Source organism: Chrysochloris asiatica, unplaced genomic scaffold (assembly GCF_000296735.1).
Source record: "Chrysochloris asiatica unplaced genomic scaffold, ChrAsi1.0 scaffold00069, whole genome shotgun sequence".
NCBI classification, from domain to species: Eukaryota; Metazoa; Chordata; class Mammalia; order Afrosoricida; family Chrysochloridae; genus Chrysochloris; species Chrysochloris asiatica.
Window position 1 is genome coordinate 14,411,106 of NW_006408587.1, and position 14,655 is coordinate 14,425,760.

The 14,655-nt window shown below is 38.7% G+C and overlaps 1 pseudogene; it reads left to right on the forward strand.

Annotated features, from left to right (window-relative positions):
- The first annotated feature begins 221 nt into the window (after window positions 1-221).
- Window positions 222-2,521, forward strand: LOC102837222 (annotated as a pseudogene).
- Window positions 2,522-14,655: the final 12,134 nt, after the last annotated feature.

Below are 14,655 nucleotides of genomic sequence, written 5' to 3' on the forward strand. Positions count from 1 at the left end.
GTCTTTGATTTTGGAAAGTATGATTATGATATGTCTTGGTGATTTTTTTGGGGGTCTATCCTGCCTGCGTTCTGTTCGGCTTTTTATCTTCACGTCTTTCAAGATGTTAGGGAGCTCGGCACCCTCTTCCTTCTCCCCCCACCCCCCGGCCCCAATGGGTGGGCGGGCTGCCCTGAGGAGGCAGGGAGAGGAGAGCTGGGCTGGCCGGCGGGTGGGCGACGATGCTGAACTTCTGCGCTGTCCCCAACTGCACACAGAAGAGCACGCAGTCCGATTGGCCTTTTTCAGGTTCCCGTGGGATCCAGCTAGATGCCAGAAGTGGGTAGAGAACTCCAAGAGAGCTGACTTGGAAGATAAAATACCTGATCATCTTAATAAACATTATCAGTTATGTGCCAAACACTTTGAGACATCTATGATTTGTAGAACCAGTCCTTATAGAACAGTTCTTCGAGATAATGCTATACCAACAATATTTGATCTCAACAGTCATCTGAACAATCCACATAGTAGACACAGAAAACAAATAAAAGAATTGAGTGAAGATGAAATCAGGACACTGAAACAGAAAAAAATTGATGAAACTTCTGAACAGGAACAAAAACATAAAGAAACAAACAATAGCAATGCTCAGAACCTCAGTGCCAAAGAAGGGGGAGAGGAACAGGATGAAGACATTTTACCATTAACCCTTGAAGAGAAGGAAAACAAAGAATACCTAAAATCTTTATTTGAAATTTTGATCCTTATGGGGAAACAAAACATACCTCTGGATGGACATGAGACTGATGAAATCCCAGAAGGTCTCTTTACCCCTGATAACTTTCAAGCTCTGCTAGAGTACTGGATAAATTCTGGGGAAGAGGTTCTGAGAAAGTGCTTTGAGACGATTGCAGTTAACACACTGTTCTGCTCAAAAACACAGCATAAGCTGATGCTCGAGAACTGTGAGAGCTGCATTCGGGAAGAAACTCTCAGGGAAGTGAGAGACTCACACTTCTTTTCCATCATCACCGACTACGTCGTGGATATAGCAGGGGAGGAGCACCTGCCTGTGTTGGTGAGGTTTGTTGATGAATCTCATAACTTGAGAGAGGAATTTGTACGTTTCCTGCCTTATGAAGTTGATGCAGAAATTTTGGCTGTGAAATTTCACACTACCATAACTGACAAATGGGGACTCAACATGGAGTACTGTCGTGGCCAGGCTTATATTGTGTCCAGTGGCTTTTCTTCCAAGATGAAAGTTGTTGCTTGTAGACTTTTAGAGAAGTATCCTCAAGCCGTCTACACAATCTGCTCTTCCTGTGCCCTAAATATGTGGTTGGCAAAATCAGTACCTGGTATGGGCGTATCTGTTGCATTGGGAACAATTGAGGAAGTTTGGTCTTTTTTTCATTGATCACCACAGCTGATTTTAGAACTTGATAATGTGATTGCTGTCCTTTTTCAGAACAATAAAGACAGAGGTAATGAACTAAAGCAAATTTGCCATTCTCAGTGGACAGGCAGACATGATGCTTTTGAAATTTTAGTGGACTTCCTGCAAGCATTTGTTTTATGTTTAGATGGTATAAATAATGACAGAAATATTAGGTGGAATAACTGTATAGCTGGCCGGGCGTTTGTCTTCTGCAGTGCAGTAACAGATTTTGATTTCATCGTTACCATTGTTGTTCTTAACAATGTCTTATCTTTCATAAGAGCCTTTGGGAAAAATCTCCAGGGTCAAACCTCTGATGTCTTCTTTGCAGCCAGCAGCTTGACTGCAGTGTTGCACTCACTAAATGAAGTGATGGAAAATATTGAAGTTTATCATGAATTTTGGTTTGAGGAAGCCACAAATTTAGCAACCAAACTTGATATTCAAATGAAACTCCCTGGAAAATTCCACAGAGCTCAACAAGGTGACCTGGATGCTCAGCTAATCTCTGAGAGTTACTATAAAGAAGCCCTAAGTGTCCCAACAGTGGAGCACATTATTCAAGAACTTAAAGATATATTCTAAGAACAGCACCTCAAAACTCTTAAATGCTTATCTCTGGTACCCTCTGTCATGGGACAGCTCAAATTCAATACGTCAGAGGAACACCATGCTGATATGTATAGAAGTGACTTACCCAATCCTGACATGCTGTCAGCCAAGCTTCATTGCTGGAGAATTAAGTGGAAACACAGACGAAAAGATACAGAGCTTCCATCCACCATTTATGAAGCCCTCCATCTGCCTGACATCAAGTTCTTTCCTAATGTTTATGCATTGCTAAAAGTCCTGTGTATACTTCCTGTGATGAAGGTTGATAATGAGTGCTATGAAAATGGACGAAGGCGTCTTAAAGTGTATCTGAGGAACACTTTGACAGACCAAAGGTCAAGTAACTTGGTTTTGCTTAACATAAATTTTGATATGAAACATGATCTGAATTTAATGGTGGACACATACATCAAACTGTACACAACTAAGTCAGAGCTTCCTACAGGTAATTCAGAAACCATTGAAATACCAAAGAAACTATTTTAAACTAGGTTTTTTTCTCAGATTTGATATTTGGAGGAAAACCTATAAGGTCTATGAAGACCACTTAATCACCGAGTATCTTTGTCTATAGACCTGATTGAACACCTTAGCCGTTGATAATCTCCCTGTTTAAATCGCCTCTGTTTGAACTCTCATGGTTTGAAGATGCATCTGTTCTTCCAAGAGATAGCATGAAAGTACCACATTTTGTTTCTCTGTAATCTCTTTTGTGGCACTCTGGAATTGTTTTAGTTACATCATTTTAGATATAACATTTATTATCACTGTGGATCCAATTATCAGGTATTAAGTGACAATTCTTTTAAGAAATAAATTTTGAGAAGGTTTGGGAGGAAGGAATATAGTTTAATATAACAATAAATCTCAAGACTGACCTTTGACTTGTGGGAATTTTAAAATATGCTAAAAATCTGTAATGGACAGTTAAAGGAATTACTAGAGTAAGACAAACAATTTCGTCTAACAAGGATTTCAGTATAGATTTTGTCTTTATCAAATTAACGTAAAGGAACAAGTTAGCTAAAGTTAGAATGGAAGAATTTACTATTGTTCCACATCTGGTTACTGCTGTTTACATTCCTTTGTTGAGCCTACACCTTCAAAAAAATTTTGGCAGGTATATGCTGAACGCTTAGGTGTCATGGTCAAGACAAAATCAAAGGATATGGACACTAATAACTGATATATTTGTTTTCTTCTGTCTTTTCCCATGACTATATCTACTGCCTCATTTTGATTTATAAGCAAAACCTGGAAAACCTACAAAATTAAATGTTTTGAGGTTTATCTAGGAATAATACAGAAAATATTACTGGTATTTTTGGTGAAATCAATTTTGTACAGTTTATTGCAATCTAAATAAAATGTGAATTTTTTTTTTTTTTTAAAGATGTTAGGGAAATTTTCTTCCAACAGCTCTTCGACGATCTTTCTATGGTTCCCTTTACCTCTTACTGTTCTGGAATTCCAATAGCCCATAGGTTATTCTTCTTTTTGTTTTCCCACATGAGTCTTGGAATTTCATCAGATTTCCTTATTCTTTTTTCTGCTTGTTCTTCTATCTTAGAAGTATTGAGAGATTTTTCTTCAAGCTTACTGATTCTGGCCTCCATACCTTGAATTCTATTCCTTTCCCCTTTCAGTGTAGTGTCCATTTCTGATATTTTAGTATTGATTATCTGGACCTCCTTTTGCAGGTTATGTATTGTTTCCAATGCTTATATCTATTTTGTCTGATTGTTCCTGTAGTGTTTTTCTGATTTCTTCCTTATTTTCCTCGACCTTTCTGGAACATTTGGATGCACCTCAATATCAAAAATGAATTATTTTTCAGGGAATTCTAAAGCCACTTCTCCCTCCAATGCAATTTCTAGTTCTTCCTCTTCGTTGTTTGTTCAAGCTATTCTGTCTTGTTTCTGCATGTGAGCAGAAGTTTTCTGCTGTGTTTTAGTCATTGTGGTGTATTTGTATTAATTAGATGAATGTGTGTTAGAGTATTCTTAAGCACTCTCCAATTGCCTCCTGGTAGGTGTGATCAGAAGATAGACTTCTCGGGTTCACTACTCTTACAGCTCCTTTCAAAGTGTTTTTAGTAGTTGTTGTTTGTAGGTGCTGCTCTGTTGTATAGCAAGTGGTTTAGGTTCTTGCTCAATTGATGGGTTTTTTGAGGTTGCAATTGTAGCTTTGCTGTATGGCCACAGTTGCTGTCTCTTCAAGTGAGGCAAGTAGAGGAAAAGCTCCCACAAGATAGAAGCAGGACCGAAAAATAAGAGTAAAACAGAAAGTCGAAAGTCATAAAAACCCGGGTGGGGGTGGGGGTGGGGGGAAACCCATGGAAAAATACAAGTAAGTCTTTAACATCACTTAATGGATTCTTGCCATCAAAATTGCCTGAGGCACTTCACAATGTTCTAGTTTTGCCTTTGCAATCGAACACTAACTTTTTTTGTTTGTTTGTTTTTCCTCCCCTCAAGTTCATTCAGCTGTTTCTCCTGGTGAAAATCAGCCCAGGGCTGAACAGACGCACTTTGTAAGAGGCTCCTGGTGCAGCCTCGTCCTGCTGTCTCCTCCCCCTTCAATTCTGCTCCTGTCAATCTGTGAGGTGCAGATTCTTCCATGCAGCAGAACTCCTGCAGTGGAAATCCATCTGTGTGCAGGGCAGATGCTTTTGTGCACAGTGCAGATCCTTCCGTGCAGTGCCTAGCATTCTGTGCATTGTATAGAACCTCCCCCAGGAGTGTCTACTTATACAGGTCTCCCCTCTGGTCACCAGAGTGGAGGTGAGTAGATAGAGGAAAAGAAAAGAAGAACAAAGGCAAAAATACTCACACCTCCATCTCTGTAGTTTGGTTACTGGATTCTGCACTGGGAATGTTCTCTGTCCCTCTGTCCACTTACTCCCACTCAAAATGGGTCAGTAAAACTTTTTATTGATCAGACCCAAATTCCCTTGAACTCACTACACCTACTCACTACTGGAGGGAACAGAGTGGGTTTGGAGAGACACAAAATCACCATTTTTCAGAGAATTGTTATTATTTAACTTGCCTGGAACTTTTCTGGAAAGTCCTGTTTGTAGAGTTTGTCTTTATTTAACCTATTTAGGGCAAACAGTTTTGTCCAAGAAAGTATTTGCTAACACCAGTCAACAACCATTTAATAAAGCAGTGTTTGAGGCAGCAAATATATTTGGAACCAATAAAAAGCTGATAAGGAAAAGCTAAGGTTTTGAAAATCTCCATGCTCCTGGAAGTTTAGAAAGCCACACCCAGGTGTACAGCTATATGTATGCCCAGGAAAAATATTAGAAAGTGCTATGCTCCAAACTTTTGCTGACCTTGAGGATCTGAACAAGCAGGAAGAGGAAGATAAGGCAGTTGTGTTCAGTGCTTGAGCATTACAGCAAGCCCTGACGCTCACACATACTCCCTTGACAAAGGCTAAGTTCCAAGGATTTAAAGAAATTCTTGCCTAATCATTTACTGACCTGTGGTGCTGTGAGTTAATGTGCTAGATGGCAAAGCTGTTTGAACTGCAAGGTTGATGGTTCAAGCTCACCAGTTGCTCCTCGGAAACCCTATACAGGGTTGCTGTGGGTCGGAATCGACTCGACAGAACTTAGCAACAACAACAAGCTTACTATGCAGAAACTTCAGTGACCACAAGGAACAAAATATATAGACTTTGCAGAATTAGTTCAATAACGTCACCAAATAGCAATTCCAGTAGCAACAACAACACAGATGGGCAAAGAATGAGGGAGACATGACAACTAAATACAATGTGGAGTTCTGGTTTAGAACCTGGAAAAAGATAAGGACATTAAAGAAAACATTGGTGAAAAGCCATGAAGAAATGAGTCGCTGGGCCTGGGGGCTCAGGATCATTGTCTCTGGGAACACCAAGGTCAACTGGCATAACTTAGTCCACAAAGACCAGGTTCTACTTCCTATTTTGGTAAGTAGTGATTGGAATCTTAAAAGCTCATGAGCTACCATCTAAGGTGCAACTATTGGTGTCTGTCTTGAGGAAAGAAGAATATTGAAAATCAAAGACACTTGGAAACAATTACTCCAATAGACTAATAGACCATGAGAAGAACTAGATGATGCTCAGCTACTACTATTAACTGCTCTTAAAGGAATCAATTTGTTGTTATTAGATGCCATCGAGTTGATACCAACTCATAGTGACCTTATGCACAACAGAAAGAAGCACTGCCCAATCGTTGATATACTTGAGTCCATTTTGCTGCCATTGTGTCAATCCATCTTATTGGGGGTCTTTTCTCTTTATCGCTATTCCTCTATTTTACCACGCATCCCACCTGATAATAGGTCCAAAGTATGAGAGACAAAGTCTGACCATTGTAGCTTTCAAGGAACATTCTGACTGTACTTCTTCCAACACAGATGTGTTGTTCTTCTAGCATTCCATGGTACTTTTAATATTCTTCTCCAACACCGTAACTCAAAAGAATCAATTCTACAGTCTTCCTTATTAATTGCCCAACCTTCACATGCATATGAGGCTATTGAAAATACTATGCTTTGGGTTAGACACATCTTTGTCTAACATCTTTGCTCTTAAACTCTTTAAAGAGGTCTTGTGCCACAGATTCACCTAATGCAATACATCATTTGATTTCTTGACTGATACTTCCATGCGTGTTGATGGTTGATCTGAGCAAAATGAAGTCTTGAACAACTTCAATCTTTTCTGCATTTATTTTGATGTTATTTATTGGTCCAGTGTGAGGAGTTTTGTTTTCTTTACATTGAGGTGCAACCCATACTGAAGGCTATGATCTGTGATCTTCATCAGTAAGTATTTTATAAGTCTTCCTTGCTTTCAGCAAGCAAGGTTGTATCATCTTCATATTGCAGGTTGTTATTGAGTCTTTCTCCAATCCTGATACATTTTTCTTCATAAAATCCAAATGCAGATTATGTGTTCAGAATATAGATTGAATAAGTATGGGGAGAGAATACAACCCTGGTGCACACCTTTCTGGATTTTAAATCATTCAGTGTCCCCTTGTTCTGTTTGAACAACTGCCTCTGGGTCTATGTACAGGTTTCTCATGAGCACAATTAAGTGTTCTGGAATACTCATTCTCTGCAATGTTGTCCATAGCTTGTCATGACCTACACAATCCAAAATCTTTGTGTAGCCAATAAAACACAGGTAAACATCTTTTTGGTATTCTCTGCTTTCAGTCAAGATCCATCTGACATAAGCAATGATTTCTCTTGTTCCACGTCCCTGTCTGAATCTGGCCTGAAACCTGTCAGTGTACTGCTGTGGTGTTTTTAAATTATCTTTAGCAAAATTTTACTTGTCTGCAATATTAATAACATTGTCAGATGATTTCTGTGTTTAGTTGGGTCACCTTTATTTGGAATGGACACAAATATGTATCTCTTCCAATCAGTTGGGCCAGTAGCTGTCTTCTGAATTTCTTGGCAGAGAGTGAGTGCCTCCAGCATTGCATGAATTTGTTGAAAGATTTTAATCTGTATTCCATTAATTCCTGGAAACTTATTTGCCAATGCCTTCAGTGTACCTTGGACTTCTTCCTTCAGTACCGTTGACTCTTGACTATATGCTACCTCTTGAAATGGTTAAACATTGACCATTTCTTTTTGGTACAGTGATTCTGTGGTTCTGTATTATTCAATATCTCACGCACAGAATTTTCTTCAGTTCTTTCAGTTTGAGAAATGCTGAGTTTATTCTTCTCTTTTTGCTTTCTAACTCCAGGTTTGCACATTTCACTATAATAATTAAGCTTGTTTCCTTGAGCTGCCATTTGAAATTTTCTGTTCAGCTCTTTTGCCTCCTCATTTCTTCCATTTGCTTTAGCATTTCTATGTTGGAGAGCAAGTTTCAGAGTCTCTTCGGACATTCATTTTGGTGTTTTCTTTCTACCTTGTCTTCTTAATGACCTTTTGTTTTCTTCATATATGATGTTTTTGATGTCATCCCATAACTCTTTTGGTTTTTGGTCGTTAGCGTCTAATACATCATATTAGTTCTTGAGAGACTCCCTAAATTCAGGTGGAATATATTCAAGATCAAATTTTGGCTCTTGTGGATTTGTGTAAGTTTTCTTCAGCTTCAGCTTGAACTTGCTTATTAGTAGTCTGTCCCTGGCCTTGTTTTGACTGATCATATTGAGCTTTTCCACTGTCTTTACCATGGAGTCCTGGTGTAGCACTGTGGGTTAATGCATCAGACTGCAAAGCCATTTGAACTGCAAGGTTGGTGGTTCAAGTTTACAAGCTGCTCCTCAGAAACCCTATACAGGGTCGTTATGGCTTGGAATTGACTCGACGGCACATAACAACAACAACCGTCCTTCCCACAGATGTAATCAATTTGATTCCTGTGTATTCCACCTGGTGAGGTCGATGTGTATTGTCAACTTTTATGCTTTTTAAAAATGGTATTTGCAATGAATAAGTCAATTTTGCAAAACTCTATCATGTGGTCTCTAGTATTTCTATCACCAAGGCCATATTTCCCAACTATTGATACTTCTTCTATTTTTCCAGCCTTTGCACTCCAATCACCAGTAATTATCAGTGCATCTTGATGGCTTTGTTTGCTTTGTTTTTGTTGTAAAGTGCCATATTCCAAAGCTGATCAATCTCAGACTGAAGAAGTTGGATTGTTGTTGTTAAGTGCTGTCGAGTCAGTTTTGACTTATAGCAAACCTGTGTACAGTTTCTGAGAAGTGACGGATGAGTTTGAACCCGTGATCTTGTGGCTCAAGCCAATCTAATGGTCAAGTGCTTATCCAAATTCTTCAATTTCCTTATCACTGGCTTTAGTGGTTAGTGCATAAATTTGAATAATAATGGTATTAATAAGTCTTCCTTGTAGGGATATGGTATTATCCTATCATAAAGGATAATGTTCTTTTAAATGATGAATGCAGCACCATTCCTCTTGAGTTTCACTGCTGGCATAGTAAACCATTGTTTACCAGACTCAAAATGGTCCATTTCAGCTCACTAATGCCTAGGATATTGATCTTTATGTGTTCCCTTTCATTTTTGACAACTTCTAACTTTCCTAGATTCATACTGCATATATTCCTTGTTCTGATTTTTAGTGGATTTTTGCACGTTTTCTCCTTGTTTTGAGTTGTGCTCCATCAGCAAATTAAGGTCCCCAAAGCATACTCCATTTATGTCATTATGTTCACTTCTGGATTCAGAAGGCAGCTCTTCCCCAGTCATATTTTGAGTTCCTTCCAACCTGAGGGGCTCATCATCTGGCACTATATCTGACAGTGTTCTGTTGCTATTCATAATATTTTCATCTTCTGACACTGTATCTGACAAAATTCCACTGCTACACATAAGGTTTTCAGTGGCTAAACATTCAAAAGTAGTCTGTGTCTCCTTCCTAGTCAGTCTTAGTCTGCAAGTTCTGCTGAAATCTATCCACTACGGTGGCTGTGCTGTTATTTAATATATCCATGTCAGCATTATAACAACACACAAGCCACCACAATATGACAAAATGAAAGGTGAGTTATGGGGGGGGTAATAGATATGACAAGAATAAAGGTATCACACCTTTTACTTTTTATACTTAAGATTATTGCATTTTACAGTGAGTGCATGTATTGATGTTGTTATTGTTGTTGCATGCCGTCGAGTCAATTCCAACTCATAGCAACCCTGTACAGGGTTTTCAAGGAGCAGCTGGCAGGTTTGAGCCACTGACCTTATGGGTAACACTCCAGTGTTTATCCCAAAACACCACTCTAGGAGTGTGTATTCATGAATTATTTGCATTTAAATATTAAAAAAGTAAAAAAAGAATTTAATGGGAAAAGATAAACATTTGCAAAGTTTACAAGAGTGAAAAAGCAATACATTTCATTGCTTTCTTGGCCAAGAGTTAGCAATAAAAATGCCCAAAGTCCCTGGAGCTAATTTACCAATTTAGTTGTAAATCCACCCTGGTCATATAGATAAAAGTAAACTGGGAGGGAAAAGCCTATTATATTCTTATTTTAGTTTTATTAAAACCACAGAGGGTACATTTGAAAATTATTATTTTCAAGGGAGCTCTGGGAATGGTGAAGTTAATCATTGATTATTGGAAAGAAAGGTTCAAAGAAAGGAATTATGCAATTATGACAGTTGAAAATTATTAGAAGCAAGGTCTGCTTTCATCAGACCATGAACTCTAGCAGCTCAAAGGGACACGTGTTAGTTCTCTTTCAGAGTCTGAGGCAACAGTGCTGTTTTGACAGGATCTCAGGTAGGTCTTTTTATTTCCAGTAGCTTTTATGTTTATAGGTGCAGCTTGCAATTATGACTATTTAGAGACTGAAAGAGAACATATCTTAAATGGAACTAGGTTCCCAATCAGAAATCAGTGACCTTAACTCTATGTTAGGAAGAGAAAACTTTCTTTAGAAAGAAAAAAATATATACTATTCTGCTACCCTATGCTAATATTTTAGCCTTACATTTCATGGCTTCTTAGTAACATGACTTGAAAAGATATACAACATTTTTGGAAATGATAAAATATTACATAGAAAATGCAGAGTAATTCTCCATTTTAATATGCTAATTAACTATTTAACATTACATTTTACTTAAAATTATATTTTACTTAAAATACAGTTTTTAGCTAACCTGAAAAAATCTTATTATAATTGCTATACTGTGAAAGTATATTTTGAGTGGGAAGTATACAAGTCACAAACATCTACTCATTTTAGGGACTTTGTTGTTAGTTGCTGTCTAGTTGATTACAACTCATGATAATCCCTTGTATGCAGAACAGAACTGCTCTATAGGGTTTCAAGACTATGACCTTTGGATCACCAGGACTGTTTTCCAAGGCACCTTTGGTTGGGTTCCAATGATTAACCTTCCTGCTAGTTGTTGAATGCTTAACTCTTTGTAATACCAGTACTAAGATGCAACAATTAATCAAGGATATCCAAGAAATGATTTTGATATGTAAAAAGAATTATGAAATGAACTTAAATTTGGACCTTTTGAATAATTACTTTCCATTTGAATGTGGGACTGTATCTCATTTTATGGTGTCTATCAGAATCCTGGTATGGCACTGTGGGTTAATGTGTCAGACTGCAAAGTCATCTGAACTGCAAGGTCAGTGGTTCAAGTTCACCAACTGCTCCTTGGAAACCCTATACAGGGTCGCTATGAGTCAGAATCAACTTGATGGCACTTAACATAAGAATCTTATCCCCATCTCCTTTCACCGGACCTGACTAGACAAGATAAAACTATTCAGTGGGGATTCTGCCTTCTCCTGCATACTCTGAAACTAAACACCCTCTTGAAAACTTGTAATCCAGCCACTTTGTGCCTTTATAGTCCCCCTTCCCTCCATTTTAGGTAGCCAACGTCTAAGTTGCCCATCCTTATCAATCCTGTATACAGAGGGGATAGGGACAATGTTTTATAGGTTGTAAATCCAAGTACATTAACAGTACATATGTTGTCTGACATCTCAGACTTTTTCTGTTGTTGTTAAATTTTATTGTGGTAAATTTATATATAAAAAACATACAATATTGCAGTTGCTATCTATTTCCAAAATGTTTTCATCATCCTAAACAGTAACTCTATGCTCATTAAACAGAGATTTATTTTAAGGAATTGGTTCACACAACTGTGGGGACTGGCAAGTTCAAACCCTAGAGGTCAGTGGCAGGCTGAAAATTCTAGCAGCCTAGAGTTTGAAATGGGTAGGTCAGGTAACAGGTTAGAAAGTTCAGCATAATGTCTCTGCTCCAGTCTTGAAGCAGAATGTCCTCACTGTGAGAAGCCTCACTTTTTGCTGTCAGGTCTCCCGATGATAAGTTGATTCTGATTTATGGCAAGCCTGTGTGTTATGGAGTACAAATGAGCACCACAGAATTTCCCTGTAATCTTTTAAAGAAGATTTATCTCCAGTACTTTCTTCTGAAGTACTACTGATTGGGCTCAAACCATCATCCTTTTGTTTAGTAGTTGAGGGCAAACCATTTGTATCACTTAGGGACTCACATTATCCAGGGTAAACTCCTTTACAGAGTGACCATGTATTTGATACCTTAGAAAATCTGTCAAATTGAAAAGTATAATGGAATTTGCTGGTTGCTCCTGATTTCGCAGCAATTATACATCTTTGATGTGAGAAAAACATGACATTATTGACTACAGAAATAGTAAATAAGCACAAGTAAGTCCATGTTTGTGTGGCTTACTGGCTACACTCTCCCAGTCAGGCATTGTACATATGACAATTTAAGCTTTCAGCCTTTGATTTTGCAGGAAGGTGCTATGGAGTTGTGAGACAGATGCCAACCATCCCTAGAGACAGAATCTTTGATGTGAAAAATCTGAATTTGTTGTCTACAGACTAGTAAGCACAAGTAACCCTATGCTTACCTTGCTTTTTGGGCAATCTACCTCTGATTTTACTGAACAAGGTGAGGAAGAAAGAAGATGATTTCAAGGCTATAAATCCTAATCTCAAGCACCACATAAGTGACCTGAAAATTTCTATGTGTGCTTTGGTAGAAAATCTTATCTCCTGTAGCCAGCTGAGACTGCTGAAAATCAAACCCAGAATCTCACCCTGTTGTTGGCGTTGACTCGGTTCTGATTCATAGCAACCCTCTATAGGGTTTCTGAAGAACGACTGGTGGGTTTGAACTGCTGACCTTCTTGTTGACAGTTCAGTGCTTATCCTACAGCAGCACACCAGGATTCCAGAGCTTCACCCTTGTAGTGTCCAGATTACAGTATAACTTGAATTCCTAAACTTGCAGGGTATCTGCTGTTGAAGTCAGGGCATTGATTGGAATTGAATGGGGTCCAGAAACTTTTAATGCAGTATATACAGCCAGATCTTGATGAAGTTGGGGATATTGAACCCCTAAATTCTTCTGAGTGCTTTTTTATCAGTAAAGCAGCTCTTCCACCTTTGACAGAGGGGGTTAACCCAGCTTTCCTTAAAGAAACTGTAATGGCCTCCCCTGATGCAGGCACCTTGTAAGACACTACTGATTCTCCTTAGCCCTCAGTCCCACTATCCATTTTTGCTTCTTGACCTACAACTAGATTCAAATTGCAGTTGTGGTTAGGTACCATCAAGTCAGTACCAAATTGTAGTGACTCAATGCAAAACAGAATGAAGCACTGCCCGGTCCTGCACCAAACTCACAATTGTTGCTACGCCTGCCTCATGTTTCAATATTCAGTATTCTGGTGCTGACAGTGTTCCACTGCTATTCATAAGGTTGTCAGTGACCAAATATTCGGAGTTAGTTCATCACTCCTTCTTCTTAGTCTGGCTTCATCTGGAAGCTCAGCTGAAACTTATCCACTGGGTGACTCTACTGGTATTTAAAATACCTGTGGCATAGCTTCCAGAATCACAGCAACACGCAAGCCACCACAATATGACAAACTAGCAGATGAGTGGTGGCCCCCAAATTGCAGTTGTTGTTGTTAAGTGCCATCGAGTTGATTTCGACCCATAGCGACCCTGTATAGAGTTTCCAAGGAGCAGCTGGTGAGCTTGAATCGCCAGCCTTGCAGTTCAAACAGCTTTGCAGTCTGACACATTATAGCCCACAGCACCACACCAGGACTCTGATAGACACCAGAAAATGAGATACAGTCCCACATTCAAATTGCAGTTGGCCCCTAAAAGCCAGGTATAAAGGTTAACCTTAGCAATAGAGGATATTAATAAAGTGGATTGAATGACCCATTCTGTCAGGAAGATTATGTTATCTTCTTTGGATCTGTAGACACTATTCATGAATATTATTGTCTGCTGTTTCCTCAGCTTTGGTACATTATTATTATAAAACTTATCTACTAGCTTTACTTCTTCTTGTAATCTGTTGAAAGCTTTCAGGTGTCTTCCAAGGGAGAGCCTGACTGTGGAGAAGTAATATGTGGCACCAGGTGTCACATATCTCCAGGTCCAAGAAGGTTGCATTTAGGGAGCCCTCGTCTACCCTCCTCCAGGTGTGTACATTTACTATAGTTACTGTCATCCTTGACTTTTCTCTTTTTGAATGCCTATTTTCCTATAAGTTTAGATTGAATATAGCTAATATGTAGAGTAACTGTTTTCTGACTTAGAATAAGGATTGCCTTTGGATGAGAACAAGAAACCAGCAGTACCCATCCCAACTCAAGTTTCATTCAACAATTCTGCAGCTTGTCTAAAGATAAGACTACATAAGTTTATGGATTCCTGAATTTGAAAGTTTCATAGCTTTGGATTCATGAGAAAATTGCAATAGGATATTTCTTTAATAACTAGAAAGTAAGGTCTGAATCCTAAGCTTGACTCCTAGTCCATTTTACCTTTCATTAAGGTTGTTTTTGTTTAGTGCCACTGAATCAGTTCTGACTCATAGCAACTATGTATAGGGTTTCCAAAGAGCAACTGTTGGGTTTGAACTGCCAATCTTGTGGTTCACAGTCCAGTGCTGATCCTACAGCACCATACCAGGTGTCCTTATTCCATTCCCTTTTATTTCTTTCTATTTTGAGATCTTACTGAAGACATTCCTGAAGAACCATCAAAGGTACTACACTGGCACA